This window comes from Triticum urartu, chromosome 1A (assembly GCF_056163025.1).
Source record: "Triticum urartu cultivar PI428250 chromosome 1A, HENAU_Tu73, whole genome shotgun sequence".
Classification (NCBI taxonomy): Eukaryota; Viridiplantae; Streptophyta; class Magnoliopsida; order Poales; family Poaceae; genus Triticum; species Triticum urartu.
Window position 1 is genome coordinate 541,425,277 of NC_141873.1, and position 15,996 is coordinate 541,441,272.

Sequence of the window (15,996 nt, forward strand, 5' to 3'; positions counted from 1 at the left end):
TAACATTTACTTTAAAGAATGATGGTTACCATATAACGTGCGGCATGGCTACAGATCTAACAACAGATATTGCAGCTGAATCCGGAGAGAATCCTGAGGACCAGCATGTTATGCGACAGCTAGAGGCTGGCAAACGTGTGCTGACTGAGGTTAGGCGGGAGAAAAACAATCTCCAAGATGCCAATATTACGCTGAGCGTGGAACTAAAAGACGTTCGGGGCCAGCTTGCAGTCTTCGAGAAGGAGAATAAGCGGCTTCGGCGCGGCATTTTCAGTAAGTGCTTGAATGAATCCTTTTAAAGGAATTCGGCGAAGAAGCCGACTAACATCGTTATGTCTGTAGGTATGCTGACGGGTCATCCCGTGGAGGAGATGCCCGGGTCTGCGGGTGATCTTCTATCCGAGCTGTCACATCTGCACGAACAAGTTCGACAGGTGATGCAGGGTGTTGCCCAGGCCTTGTGGCCGCCCGTCTCCCTGCAAGAGGGCGTTGCAGAGCTTGCGGAGAAGCTCAAGGGAGAACGGCGGCGCTTCCGATTATGGAAGATATCAGCCTGCCGACAGGGTGCCAGAGAAGCCTGGGCCATGGTGAAGACGCGGTATACCAAGGCAGACCCAAATCACATGGCCGAGGTCGGACCTGTGGGGCCCGACAGAAAAGAGATCTCTGTTAGCTTAGTTTATGGGCAAGTAGAATTAGCCGCAAAGTATTCCCAACATGATTGTAAGCTAGACCGCCTGTGGGATGGTATAGAAGAGGAATTTAGTCAGTCTGCATCACTATGTAATTAAAGTGACATGTATAATGCCTTCTAGCCGGATTGTAGATCATTTGTCGTTGTGGACCTTTTCGCTTCAACCTCCGGGCCCAATAGTCCGGAGTGTATCCGAATACCCGCTCAGTTATATAAGAACCGGGGTATGCGTGGAGACCAGGCGTAGGGGTCATTAGTGCTTTATCAGACAAGTGCCCAACTAGTTATGTTATATTACATGGGTAGTAAGAAACATCTTCCAGGGAGAATAGTTCCGTTAAGGGTTCCTTTCCTTGGGTAAGCATGTCCTAAAATGCATGTCCGGACTGCGATAAGAAACGCAGGAAAAACATATGGGGGCAGATATGGACAATAAATAAAAATCATCTTTTGTTCACCGACCGAATATTCCCTTAAGAACGCTAGCTTTCGGCTTCACCCAGTTTGAGGTACACATACGGATGACCCGGCAGTAACAATCACAGAGGTGCTCCCCTTATGCCCTAGCCAAATTAACGGGAACGTAGGGCATAAATACAAGAGCCAGGCAACCCAGCTTGGCCAAAACTTAAGTCATATGATGCATATAATGGTGAAAAAAGGTACATGCGGAAGTATAACACATGTGCTGGGCCTGAGGCCCAGATAAATAATTTAAGCTTCTGTGAAAGAAGCCCCCAGGTATGAAGAGTGCGGCTAGCGCATCTGTAATGTGCAAGCGAGGCACAAGGTGACCCTTGAAGGCCTAGAGAAATAATAAAAGAAAGAAAGAAAAACAAGACAGATAATGTATATGCAAATAATGGACAAAGGGAGGGGACTAACATAGAGTCCGGTGCTAGGCGTAGAATCTTCGGAGCCTGGCCGTGTTCCATGGGTTCGGCTCGAGTCGACTAGTCGATGCATCCCGCAGTCGGTACGCTCCACCGGTCAAAACTTGGTCAATAATGAAGGGACCTTCCCATTTGGGCTCGAGCTTGTTCTTTTTCTTATCCGGCAGGCATAGAACTAGTTCGCCAACGTTATAAGTTTTGGCCCGTACTTCTCTACTTTGGTATCTGCGAGCCTGTTGCTGATAAAATGCGGAACGGGCTTTGGCTACGTCATGCTCCTCCTCCAGGGTGTCTAGACTGTCCTGCCGATCGAGCTCGGCTTATCTTTCTTCGTACATGCGCACTTGAGGTGAGTCATGAATTATGTCACAAGGCAAGACTGCCTCTGCGCCGTACACCATAAAGAAGGGTGTATATCCGGTACTACGTTCGGCGTGGTCCGCAGCCCCCAGAGTACGGAGTCGAGCTCCTCTACCTAGTGCGTGTTAGACTCCGTTAAGGAACGCACTAATCTGGGTTTAATGCCGCTCATTATAAGACCGTTTGCTCGCTCGACTTGACCGTTGGTTTGTGGGTGATAGACTGAAGCATAATCGAGCTTGATGCCCATTTTGCTGCATCAGAGTTTTACCTCGTCGGCCGTGAAGTTCATGCCATTGTTTGTGATGATGCTGTGGCGGACGCCATAACGGTGTACAACCCCGGATATGAAGTCTATCACCGGTCCGGATTCGGCTGTTTTAACAGGTTTGGCCTCTATCCATTTGGTGAACTTATCCACCATGACCAATAAGTATTTTTTTCTTGTGGGTTCCCCCTTTAAGGGGTCCAACCATGTCAAGCCCTGAGACCGCAAAGGGCCATGTAATGGGGATTGTTTGGAGGGTGGTGGGTGGCATGTGGCTTTGATTTGCAAAGAGCTGGCAACTGGCGCAACGTTGGACCAAGTCCTATGCATCTGCCCGGGCCGTTGGCCAATAGAATCCTGTATGGAAGGCCTTGCTTACAAGAGCCCGGGCTGCGGCGTGATGACCGCTGAGTCCGGCGTGAATTTTTGCCAAAAGATTCCGCCCTTCCTCTTTGGAGATGCACCTTTGAAGGACTCCGGTAGTGCTTTTTTTTGTACAGTTCTCCCTCATGGACCCTGTAGGCCTTGGATCGCCGCACTATGCAGCGTGCCTCATTTTGGTCCTCTGGAAGTTCCTGTCTAGTTAGGTAGGCCAGGAATGGTTCTGTCCACGGGGCAATAATGGCCATTATTTCATGGGCTGAAGGTGTTATTTCGGTGGCGGAGCCTCCGATTATGTCAGAGAGTTCGGTATCGGGTATTTTGGCCGGGTCCGGACTGTTGTTACCGGTGTCCCCTTCCCATACTACGGATGGTTTGAACAGCCTTTCCAAAAATATGTTGGGGGGGGGGGGGGGGCGCATCGCGTTTTGCGCCAATGCGGGCGAGGATATCCGCCGCCTGATTGTTTTCCCGAGCCACATGGTGAAATTCGAGCCCCTCGAACCGAGCTGACATTTTTAGGATGGCGTTTTGATAGGCCACCATTTTCGGATCCTTGGCGTCAAAGTCTCCATTTATTTGGGATATTGCGAGGTTTGAATCCCCGTGCACCTCTAGGCATTGAATGCCCATGGAGACTGCCATCCGAAGACCATGAAACAGAGCTTCGTATTCGGCTGCATTGTTGGAGTCTGTATACAATATTTGCAGTATGTACTGAACGGTATCTCTGGTTGGGGACGTCGGGACGACGCCATCCCCTAGACCGGCCAGCATTTTAGAACCGTCGAAGTGCATGATCCAATTGGAGTATGTGTCGTACACTTTAGGGAGTTCAGCATCCGTCCATTCGGCGACGAAGTCGGCCAATACTTGCGACTTGATGGCTCGTCGAGGTTTGTATGTTATGTCAAACGGGAGGAGCTCAATGGCCCATTTGGCAATCCGGCCCGTAGCATCACGGTTGTTTATAATATCATTAAGTGGAAATTCCGAGGCTACTGTAATCGAACACTCTTGAAAGTAGTGTCGCAGCTTCCGCGATGCCATGAATACCGCATATGCTATCTTTTGATAGTGTGGGTACCGTGATTTGCATGGAGTGAGGACAGTGGATACATAGTATACCGGATTTTGAAGAGGGAATTTATGTCCGTCCGCTTCCCGTTCGACAACGTGCACCGCGCTTACAACTTGATGAGATGCCGCGATGTATAACAACATTGATTCGCCGATGTTTGGCGCGGCCAGGATTGGGTTGGTTGCCAAAATGGCCTTTATTTCTTCCAATCGGGCGGTGGCCGCATCCGTACACTCGAAGTGTTCGGTGCACCGAAGGAGGCAATAAAGGGGTAAAGCCTTTTCTCCTAAGCGGGAGATAAAGCAGCTTAGAGCCGCCACACATCCAGTTAACTTCTGGATTTGTTTGAGGTCTGTTGGGGTAGCCAACTGTGACAAAGCTCGGATTTTGGCTGGATTAGCTTCAATACCTCTACTGGAGACAATGAAACCCAGGAGCTTTCCGGCTGGTACGCCGAAAACGCATTTTTCCAGATTGAGCTTGATGTCGTATGTTCGGAGGTTATCGAATGTGAGCCTCAAGTCGTCTATCAAAGAGTCGACGTGTTTGGTTTTGATGACCACATCGTCTATGTATGCCTCTACTATTTTGCCGATTTGTTTCTCCAGACATGTCTGAATCATGCGCTGATATGTTGCGCCGGCATTTTTGAGCCCAAAAGGCATTGTGTTAAAACAGAAGGGACCGTATGGTGTGATGAATGCCGTTGCGGCTTGGTCGGACTCCGCCATCTTGATTTGGTGGTAACCGGAGTATGCGTCGAGGAAACACAATGACTCATGTCCTGCGGTAGCGTCAATGATTTGATCGATGCATGGGAGGGGGAAGGGATCCTTTGGGCAAGCTTTATTGAGGTCTTTGAAATCAACACAAAGGCGCCAGGACTTGTCCTTCTTTGGTACCATCACCAGGTTTGCTAGCTAGTCCGGGTGTTTTATTTCTCTGACGAATCCGACCTCTAATAACTTCGCTAGTTCTCCTCCCATGGCCTGTCTCTTAGGTTCGGAGAACCGCCGAAGAGCTTGCTTGACCGGCTTGAATCCCTTTAGGATATTGAGGCTATGCTCGGCCAGCCTGCGTGGGATTCCTGGCATGTCTGAGGGATGCCAGGCGAATATGTCCCAGTTCTCGCGCAGGAACTCTCATAGTGCGGGGTCCACAACGGGGTTTAACTGTGCCCCAATGGAGGCTCTTTTTGTAGGGTCCGTTGGGTGGAGTTGGAATTTGACTATTTCATCCGCTGGTTTAAAAGAGGTGGACTTGGATCTCTTGTCGAGTATCACGTCGTCCCTGACCACTGTGGAGCGTAGTGTGGTTAATTCCTCGGCCTCGAGGGCTTCGGATAATGCCTCGAGGGCCAATGCGGCTGTTTTGTTTTTGGCGCGGAGTGCTGTGTCCGGATCACTGGCGAGAGTGATGATTCCGTTGGGCCCGGGCATTTTGAGCTTCATGTACCCGTAATGGGGTACGGCTTGGAAGATTGTGAACGCCTCCCGTCCTAAAAGAGCGTGGTAACAACTGCTGAACGGGGCCACTTGGAATGTAATTTCTTCAGACCTGTAATTATCCGGCGTGCCGAATACCACATCTAGTGTGATTTTCCCAGCACAGCGTGCTTCCCGACTAGGGATGATTCCTCTAAAGGTTGTGCTACTTTGCTCAATGCGGTTCCAATCTATTTCCATCTTTTGAAGAGTTTCCTCATAGATGAGGTTTAATCTAGTGCCGCCGTCCATGAGTACTTTGGTGAGTCGAAAGCCGTCCACGATTGGACTGAGGACCAGTGCGGCTGGTGCTCAGGCTGTTCAGAATTTAGGTTCGTCACTGGCATTGAAGGTAATAGCCGCGTCGCTCCATGGATTTATTGCTGCTACGTGGCAGATTTTGGCCATGCTGCGGAGTGTTCGCTTGCGCCTATTATTTGACGCGAAGGTCTCAAAGACTGTTAACACCGTATTGTTATCCACGGGATGGTGCTCTGTGGTATTTGGGAGAAGAAGATCCTCACCACTTTTGGCCACCTGCCGGAGTATCCAACATGCTCTAAGGCTGTGCATTGGTATTGTATCCGCTGTACTATGAATTTTGCAGGGTCCGTTGAGCCATCCCTCCAGTACGGTTCCATGCCTTGTAGAGGGTTTTTGCTTTTTGGTAGTTGACCTGGGTGTATTGTGATAATGCACCCTTTTATTTCGGACTGGGTTTGTATTCAGGGCCGGATTATCCCAAATGTTTGTTTCGGTTTTCCAGGCACTTTCCATCGCACAGTACTTTCATACTATGGACGCCAAGTCAGCGAAGCGTGTTATCTCACGGCGATTTATGGCGTTAAGGATTCCCTTGTCCGTGCAATTATTGCAGAAAAATAGGATTGCGTCTTCCTCGCGACAGTCCTTAACCTTGTTCATCACAAGGAGGAATCTGGCCCAATAGTGATGTACTGTTTGCTGGGGCTCTTGCCTGATGTGGGAAAGATCGCTTATGTTTGGGTGGGTGGGTGGAATTGAATCCGAACCCTTACCCGATCTGGGATCCAGGGGCCGAGGAGTTTCCAATTTTGGAAGTTCCGGTTCCGGGGTGTTACTCGATACCCCTGGCCTGCTGCCTGACTCTAATTTCAGGGATTGGATGTTGTCCTCCCGCGAACGGGCGTCCGGCTCGGAAAGCTCGGGAATCCAGAGATAGTTGGTCCTCAAGATAGAGGAAAGGTCGCCGCATTGTTCCTCCACCACTGCAATATGATGGGTGACTGGTGGAGAGTTAATCTCCCTTTGATCGGGTTTAAGCCCAATCCGATCATTGTCAGTAGTGACTCCCAAGGCGGCGATGCGATCCAAGAGCTCGTTTAAGGAGGCGAGCTCCATTGGATCCATCTATTTGGTGAGTGCCGATTTGACGTGGAGGCTGTTTTCAATGACCCGAGAAGTCATCGTCGGCGCGGCGGCCGAACAGGCGGTCATGACGAAACCGCCTAGCCGGAGAGTTTGGCCGACAGCCAAAGCTCCCGCAATAGTAGTACCGTCTTTAAAGACGAGACGAGACATCCTTCCTTCTGGCGATGACACAGTGGAACTCTCAATGAAAGCACCAATGTCGGTGTCAAAACCGGCGGATCTTGGGTAGGGGGTCCCGAACTGTGCGTCTAGGCGGATGGTAACAGGAGGCAGGGGACACGAAGTTTTACCCAGGTTCGGGCCCTCTTGATGGAGGTAAAACCCTATGTCCTGCTTGATTTATTCTTGATGATATGAGTATTACAAGAGTTGATCTACCACGAGATCGGAGAGGCTAAACCCTAGAAGCTAGCCTATGGTATGATTGTATGTTGTCCTACGGACTAAAACCCTCCGGTTTATATAGACACCGGAGGGGGCTAGGGTTACACAAGGTCGGTTACAAAGGAGGAGATATACATATCCGTACTGCCTAGCTTGCCTTCCACGCCAAGTAGAGTCCCATCCGGACACGAGACAGAGTCTTCAATCTTGTATCTTCATAGTCCAACAGTCCGGCCAAAGGATGTAATCCGGCTGTCCGGATACCCCCTAATCCAGGACTCCCTCAATAATCCTGAATGATCTGGAGACTTTATGATATAGATGGATATTTTCTCTCTAAGTTTTTCAAAACTCCAATAAAATAGTGTAAACTTCACCTGTAGTCCCCAAGGGCCGGCTCAATTTACTATAAATGAACCAGTACTTTAACTTCGTAGCTGTCTTTTGCCGAACCCAACTAATATTGTAATCCGGCTTAATCTTGAGAGACTTTCTGAATATCATGCATTAGCCCCAAGTGCCAAGTGCTGTTACTTTGTAAGGTGCTTGGGACTTGAAATATATTAGAGTCATAAGAAATTGCTTTGGCAGACATTAGCCCCCAAGTGTCAAGTGGTATTGCAGTGCAAAGTACTTGAGACTTGAATCTTGAACATTAGTTTAAGCCTTGACAGACCTGTGTATGTTTTGTAGAATGCCCTATCTAAATTGGGTTCCCAATTAACTGATGCAAAAACCCGGCTGGCAGATCAAGAGGCAGAAATCAAGTCTACTGATTCTAAACTTCAATTGAGTCTTGCTGAGACGGAAAAATTGAAAACCAGCTTGACTGCCAAAAAGAAATCCTGGGCTGAAGAAAAGACACTGCTGACACAATGCGCCGAAAAAGCTGAAACGGCTCTTGAGGAGGTTAGCACGGAGCTGACCGGCTTAAAGAACCGGGTGTCTCAAATGGTTTCCGCCATCTTTGGTAAGCCATCTGTACTGATCTTTTGTACCTTATTTTGACCCGAAATATAAGCCGCCGCTGAGCCTTAGTTTAATACTCGCAGGTCCATGCAGCAAAAATCTGAGCCAAGACAGTGTGACCAAACTGAAAGCGGTTTATACTTTGGTGGAGGAATTGTACACTGGCGCTCAACGAGCACTTGCCACCATCTCACCTGCCAACCAAGGACCCAATTGGCTGAGCGATGTTTTGAGAAAACTGTCAATCTTACCCGCCAGGTTTCAAGAGGTCAAACGATCCTGTGCCAGAGCCGGAGCCTTGACTGCCCTGAGCCCCTCCAAAGCCTGGGTGCCAGATCTAGACCCGGTGGATGTAGCTAGGGGGTACCCGACTGTGAAGGAACACGGGTCTCTATTTGAGAAAGATGATTTCATTGCCTGCGTGAGGGGAGTTCGACCTCAAGCTACTGTTCTTGGAGATGAAACCAATATTGGCAAATATCAGCCAGGTTTTGATTTGGAGAATAAGAAGATGGTGACTCCCTCTTACAAGGTGACATATCTAATCCCGCCGGTTCGTCAACATACATTTGCTCCGGAAGTTGATCCGGCTGGCCTGATTGATGAAGAAGCAGAATTCATTGCCGTGAACGGTTTTGACTGGTCCAAACCCAGCTTCCAATCAGCAGAAGGAGGTGAACCGGTGAGGGAAGAGTGATAACCATCTTGTGGGCTCTTTGAAGCCTGGTAATAATTTTACACTACTAGGGAAAACCCTAGTAGTAGCGCGGGGTAATTGCTAGCAATAGTGCGGGGGGCTGCGCTACTGCTAGGGTGCTACAGCTAACTTTTAGCAGTAGCGCGGGTGGTACCCGCGCTACTGCTACTTATAGTAGTAGTAGCGCGGTTTCCACCCGCGCTACTACTACTTAGTTGTAGCGCGGGTTAGGGCCCCGCGCTGCTGCTAACCAATTAGAAATTAAAAAAATTAATTTCAGCCATGGTGGCTGCTTCTGCTCGGCGTCATCGTCCTCTCCATTCATGGCTGCTACTGGTCCTGGAGGGGATGAAGTTGTTCATTGTGATGGTGCTTCCCCACCCAACTTGTGCCCGCACCTCTCGTCTACTGCTTCTATAAAAGAAGAGAAAATTATTAGAAAGAGGAAGAGAGAGATAGAGAGCAGCAGGAGGAAGAACTCACCGATGGCCGTCGGAGTTGGAGTCGACGCCCGATAGCCTAGATGAAGCTCGGTGACCTACTGCTGCTTGTCGTGGGACCCTTGACCCGGCGAGGAGGTGCAAGTGGCTGCATCCATGGCGAATCTGGCCACCGCCATGTGGACGACGCTCTGCTGGTTTCCCTCTCCTTCCAACAGCGGAGAAGAAGGAGGATGGAGGGGAGGGGTCTACGAGAGGAGGTCGCCGGATTTGTGAGTGGTGGCGAGAGGCGAGGCCGGTAGTGGTGGTGGGTGAGGAAGGGAATGGCGAGTGGGAGGAGAAGGGGAATCAGAAGAGTGTGGGTTTGGATTTGGGCCTCTGCACGCTATGTGTACATATATCTTGGTGGGTCGACAGTAGTAGCGCAGGTTCATACCCCTCGCTACTACTATGGCATGTCCCGGGTGGGCACGGTAGGGACCACTTAGTAGTAGCGAGGGTTATGAACCCGCGCTACTACTATCAACTTAGTAGTAGCGCGGATTTATACCCCTCGCTACTACTATGGCATGTTTCGGGGGGCCACGGCAGAGACCGCTTAGTAGTAGCGAGGGCTAAAAACCCGCGCTACTACTATCAACTTAGTAGTAGCGAGGGGTAGAAACCCGCGCTACTAGTAAGTAGCAGTAGCGAGGGGTATAAACCCTCGCTACTATTAAGCGTCTGCCTATAAGCTTTTCCCTAGTAGTGTTAGCTTTGAAACAACTGCATATATTGCCTATGCCATCATGCATAAGATCCCGTGTGTGACTCTTTGCTTCCTGATGTCAATATATGCATCACATTTATGGTTATCTCTATCATATTTCGGCTCTTTTCCTGTAGAAAAAGAAAAAAAAACTGGCTTGGTGGTTTAGCACCGAACGGGTCAGAACACCCGGTATATAACCAATGGTTTATCATAATAGAAGAAACAGATGCGAAAATAAACAAGGTTGAAACAACCTTTGGTTAACACAGAAACAACTGTTCATAAATAACAGTCATACATGTATCTTTTACCTCTGGACCACCGGTTTATATGACCCGGGTGATGAGGTTGATGATCCAGTCCTTTTGAGAAGTCAATGCTTCTGTACGTCTGATGACTATCATACCTTGGTGGCTTGTTGTCAAATAATCAAGCCGGTGAAGACCGTGCTGGTCAGTTAAATTTGAGACCACAAAGACCAAAATAGTATAGTTCAAACAATATAAACTAACTTTTTAACTGAAATTTGGGGGTTTCTGATTCGAATACGATCAATAAACCGGACCAAAGGGGTTAAGCTAAGATTCGAATACGATCATATAGCCCCAGTGGCTTTGGCTTTGCACCGATCAAGAGGTTACTAACAGATATGTTCTCTTTGGTTCGAATACGACCTATGTTTGAACAGGAAGCCCCCAAATGACCTTGAGAGGTTTTTAACGACCCTGATTCGAATACGATCCAAGTCAGACCCAAAAGGGGTTAAGCTATGATTCAGATACGATCAAGAAGCCCCCTAGTGAGTTTTGGCTTTGAGCCGATCAGGAGGGCTACGACAGCTATGTTCTCTTTGGTTCGAATACGACCTATGTTTGAACAGGAAGCCCCCAAGTGATCATGAGGTTCACAGCTAGATTCGAATACGATCATAAGCCGGTACCAGAAAGGTTAAGCTAGATTCAAATATGATCAGCTCCTTAATAATCATGAAAATAGTAAAGATATATGATCTTTGAAGAAGAAAAGTACAGCGGTCCTGCTTTATTACTTATCATAATATATACAACGTCAAAGTATGTACATGACGAGAGCCGGTGGCTCAAGTGTAGTATGGCCGAAGTTGAGCAATGTTCCACGGCCGGCGGGTTTCCTCCTCCGACTTACGTGAGTCTTTGTGCTCTCGAATGTCAATGAGGTAATATGACCCATTGTTTAAGTTCTTGCTAAACACAAAGGGTCCTTCCCAAGGCGGGGATAGCTTGTGTGCATCTGACAGATCCTGGATGAGCCGGAGCACCAGGTCACCTTCTTGAAAAGTCCTGGACTTAACTCGGCGGCTGTGATAACAACGCAGGTCCTGTTGATAAATTGCTGATCGAGCCGCTGCTAAGTCTCTCTCCTCATCTAACAAGTCAAGTGCATCCTGTCTGGCTTGGTCATTATTAGCTTCAACGTAAGCCGCCACACGAGGAGAGTCATGATGGATGTCACTGGGTAACACTGCTTTTGCTCCATAAACCATGAAGAAAGGTGTATAACCTGTACACCTATTAGGAGTGGTGTTGATACTCCACAGTACTGAGGGTAATTCCTCTACCCAACAACCCGGCGTCCGTTGTAAGGGCACCATAAGTCGGGGTTTGAGACCTTTTAAGATTTCCTAATTTGCTCTCTCAACTTGACCATTGGATTGAGGGTGAGCTACCAAAGAAACATCAAGCCGGATGTGCTCTCGTTGACAAAATTCTACCATAGCCCCTTGGGAGAAATTAGTGCCATTGTCAGTGATAATGCTGTGTGGAAAACCAAAGCGAAAAATCACCTTTTTCATGAAATGAACTGCCGTGGCCGCATCACACTTGCTCACTAGCTCTGCCTCAACCCACTTTGTGAACTTGTCAACTGCCACTAAAAGATGTGTGTTTTTATCTTTGGACCTTTTGAAAGGCCCAACCATGTCAAGTACCCAAACTGCAAAAGGCCAAGTAATTGGAATCATCCGAAACTCCTGAGCTGGCACGTGTGCTCGTCGTGCAAATTTTTGACATCCATCACACCTACTGACCAGATCCTCCGCATCAGCATGAGCCATTAGCTAATAAAAACCATGATGAAAAGCCTTGGCTACAAGAGACTTTGACCCGACATGATGACCACAATCCCCTTCATTGATCTCACGAAGTATTTCCTGGCCTTCTTCAGGAGAAACACACCATTGAAATGCTCCAGTGACGCTGCGATGATACAACTCTCCGTCAGAAATTGTCATTGACTTGGACCGCCGGGTTATCTGTCGGGCCAGGGTCTCGTCCTCTGGCAACTCTCCCCAGGTCATGTACGCCAAGAATGGTATGGTCCAATCTGGAATGATGTGAAGAGCCGCCACCAACTGTGCCTCCGGATCAGGAACGGCCAAATCTTCCTCTGTAGGTAACTTCACAGACGGGTTATGCAAAACATCTAAAAAGGTGTTAGGTGGCACCGGCTTACGCTGAGATCCCAACCGGCTTAAGGCATCGGCCGCTTTGTTCTTCCTGCGGTCAATGTGTTACACTTGATAACCCTTAAAATGTCCTACAACTGCGTCGACTTCACGGCGATAAGCCGCCATGAGAGGATCCTTGGAATCCCACGTGCCTGACACCTATTGGGCCACCAAATCTGAATCGCCAAGGCACCGGACCCAGCTCAGGCTCATCTCTTTAGCTATTCGAAGACCATGGAGCAAGGCTTCATACTCTGCTGCATTGTTAGTACAAGGAAACATCAACCGCAATACATAACAAAATTTGTCATCTCAAGGAGAGGTTAACACAACTCCAGCCCCCGAGCCTTCCAACTGTCTGGATCCATCAAAATGAATGGTCCAATACGTGTTGTCTGGCTTCTCCTCTGGTATCTGCAATTCTGTCCAGTCATTAATGAAGTCAACCAATGCTTGAGACTTGATAGCAGTGCCTGGCACATATTTTAAACCATGAGATCCAAGTTCAATGGCCCACTTAGCGACTCGTCCGGTGGCTTCTCTATTTTGAATAATGTCTCCCAGAGGGGCAGAGCTCACCACAGTAATTGGATGACCCTGAAAGTAATGCTTTAGCTTCCGGCTTGCCATGAACACCCCATAAACTAGTTTTTGCCAATGTGGATATCTCTGTTTGGACTCAATGAGCACCTCACTGGCATAATAAACCGACCGTTGAACCGGATGTTCCTTTCCAGCCTCCTTGCGCTCGACGACAATGGCCGCGCTGACAGCATGTGAGTTAGCAGCCACGTACAACAACAAACGGCTCTTTCTCCATTGGAGCAGCAAGGACTGGTGGCTCAGCGAGCTGTTTCTTCAAATCCTCAAAGGCAGAGTTAGCAGCATCACTGCAGACAAAGTTATCCGCCTTTTTCATCATCTGATATAAAGGCATAGCCTTCTCCCCTAGCCGGCTTACGAACCGGCTTAAGGAAGCAACGCGACCCGCCAGCCGTTGAACGTCATTGATGCACACTGGTTTGGCCAGAGACGTGATTGCCTTAATTTTCTCCGGGTTAGCTTCAATACCTCTGTTAGACACCAAAAAGCCCAAGAGTTTGCCAGCTGGGACTCCAAAAACACACTTGGCCGGGTTAAGCATCATCTTGTAGACCCGGAGGTTATCAAATGTCTCTTTCAGATCTGTTATGAAGGTTTCTTCTTCTCTGGATTTCACCACTATATCATCCACATAAGCATGCACATTGCACCCAATCTGATTGTGAAGGCAATTCTGTACACACCGTTGATAAGTCGCCTGGGCACTCTTAAGCCCAAAAGGCATAGACACATAGCAGAAGGCCCCAAACGGAGTGATGAAAGTTGTTTTCTCCTGGTCCTTAACTGCCATCTTGATCTGATGATAACCTGAGTATGCATCTAAAAAACACAAATGCTCGCAACCCGCTATAGCATCAATGATCTGATCAATACGAGGGAGAGCAAAAGGGTCAACCGGACAAGCTTTGTTCAAATCGGTGTAATCCACACACATTCGCCAGGTGCCGTTCTTTTTAAGTACCAGCACCGGGTTAGCCAACCACTGTGGGTGAAAAACTTCAACAATGAACCCGGCCGCCAAGAGCCGGGCCACCTCTTCTCCAATGGCCTTGTGCCTTTCCTCGTTAAACCATCGAAGAAACTGCCTAACCGGCTTAAACTTTGGATCAATATTGAGAGTGTGCTCAGCGAGTTCTCTCGGGACACCCGACATGTCAGAAGGTTTCCATGCAAAGATGTCCCGGTTCTCACGGATGAACTCGATAACTGCGCTTTCCTATTTTGGATCCAAGTTGGCACTGATAATGAACTATTTGGATGAGTCGCCAGGCACAAAATCAACCATCTTGGTGTCATCAGCTGACTTGAATTTCAACACTGGCTCATGCTCCGTAGTTGGCTTCTTCAAAGACGTCATGTCTGCCGGGTCAACATTATCTTTATAAAACTTCAACTCCTCTGTCGCACAAACAGACTTAGCGTATGCAGCATCACCTTCTTCACATTCTAGGGCTATTTTCCGGCTCCCAGGTACTGTGATGGTGCCTTTATAACCCGCCATCTTGAGCTGCAGATACACATAACACGGTCGAGCCATGAACATGGCGTAAGCCGGTCGTCCAAACAGAGCATGATATGGGATTTTGATTTTTACCCCCTCAAAAGTTAACTTCTTAGCCCTAGAATCATATTCATCTCCAAAGGCTACTTCTAGTTCAATCTTACCAACCGGGTATGCCGACTTACCAGGCACAACACCATGAAAAACAGTGTTGGACTGTTTAAGACTCTTATCAGTCAACCCCATCCGACGAAACGTCTCATAATAGAGGATGTTGATGCTACTGCCCCCGTCCATGAGTACCTTAGTGAACTTATATCCACCCACCCGAGGTGCGACCACTAAGGCCAAATGACCCGGATTATCAACCCGGGGAGGGTGATCTTCTCTACTCCACACAATAGGCTGTTCTGACCACCTCAAATAACGTGGAGTTGCCGGCTCAACGGCATTGACGGCCCTCTTATGAAGCTTTTGGTCCCTCTTGCATGAACTAGTGGTGAACACGTGGTACTGGCCACTATTCAACTGTTTTGAGTTACTCTGATACCCGGATTGTTGTTGCTGATTATTTTGGCCGGGTTGCTGATTATAGCCACCATGGTTACCCGGATGGCCTTGACCGTGAAAACCGCCTCCGCCTGACCCAGCGCCCGGGCCCTGAAAACCGCTCCCTCCTGAACCGCCGCCAGGTCTGTGGCTACCATCAAACATGTTGGAATTTTTAAAAGCCTTCATGATCGTACAGTCCTTCCACAGATGGGTAGCTGGCTTCTCCCAAGTGCCGTGTCTTGGACAAGGCTCATTCAACAGCTGCTCGAGGGTGGGACCTGACTCGCCTGACCGAGGAGGTTGTCTACCCTTGCGCTGCTGGTTGTTGCCCTGTGTATTGGTGTTAGCCACAAACTCGTCAGCCTTACGTTTATTACCTCCTTGATTCGCCGGGTTATGCTGGTGACCCTTGCCGTTGCCGTTCTTCTTTCCCTTCCCTATTTTTTCTTCATCAGACACATGATCCTTGGTACTATCAGAATCAACATATTTGACCAGAGCCGCCATCAACTGGCCCATGTCATTACAGTCACGCTTGAGCCGCCCCAGCTTCTGTTTCAGAGGTTCAAAATGGCAATTTTTCTCCAACATTAAGACCACCGAGTCGGAATCCATTTTATTAGATGAATGTATTATCTCCTTGACCCGGCGCACCCAATGGGTCGTGGACTCACCTTCCTCTTGCTTACAACTAGTCAGGTCCATGATTGACATAGGTTGTTTACATGTGTCCTTGAAGTTTTGAATGAACTGAGCATTTAACTCCGCCCATGAGCCGATGGAATTGGGCGGCAACCCTTTCAACCAAGTGCGAGCCGTTCCATCCAACATCATAGTGAAATACTTAGCCATTGCTGCATCGCTGACCTCCAACAGCTCCATCGCCATCTCATAACTTTCAATCCATGCCCCAGGCTGCAAGTCGGCCGTGTAATTAGGCACTTTGCGAGGCCCCTTGAAGTCTTTTGGCAAGCGCTCATTACGTATAGCTGGCACCAGGCAAGGGACACCTCCGGTTCTCGTGGCCACTCCTGCCTCAACAG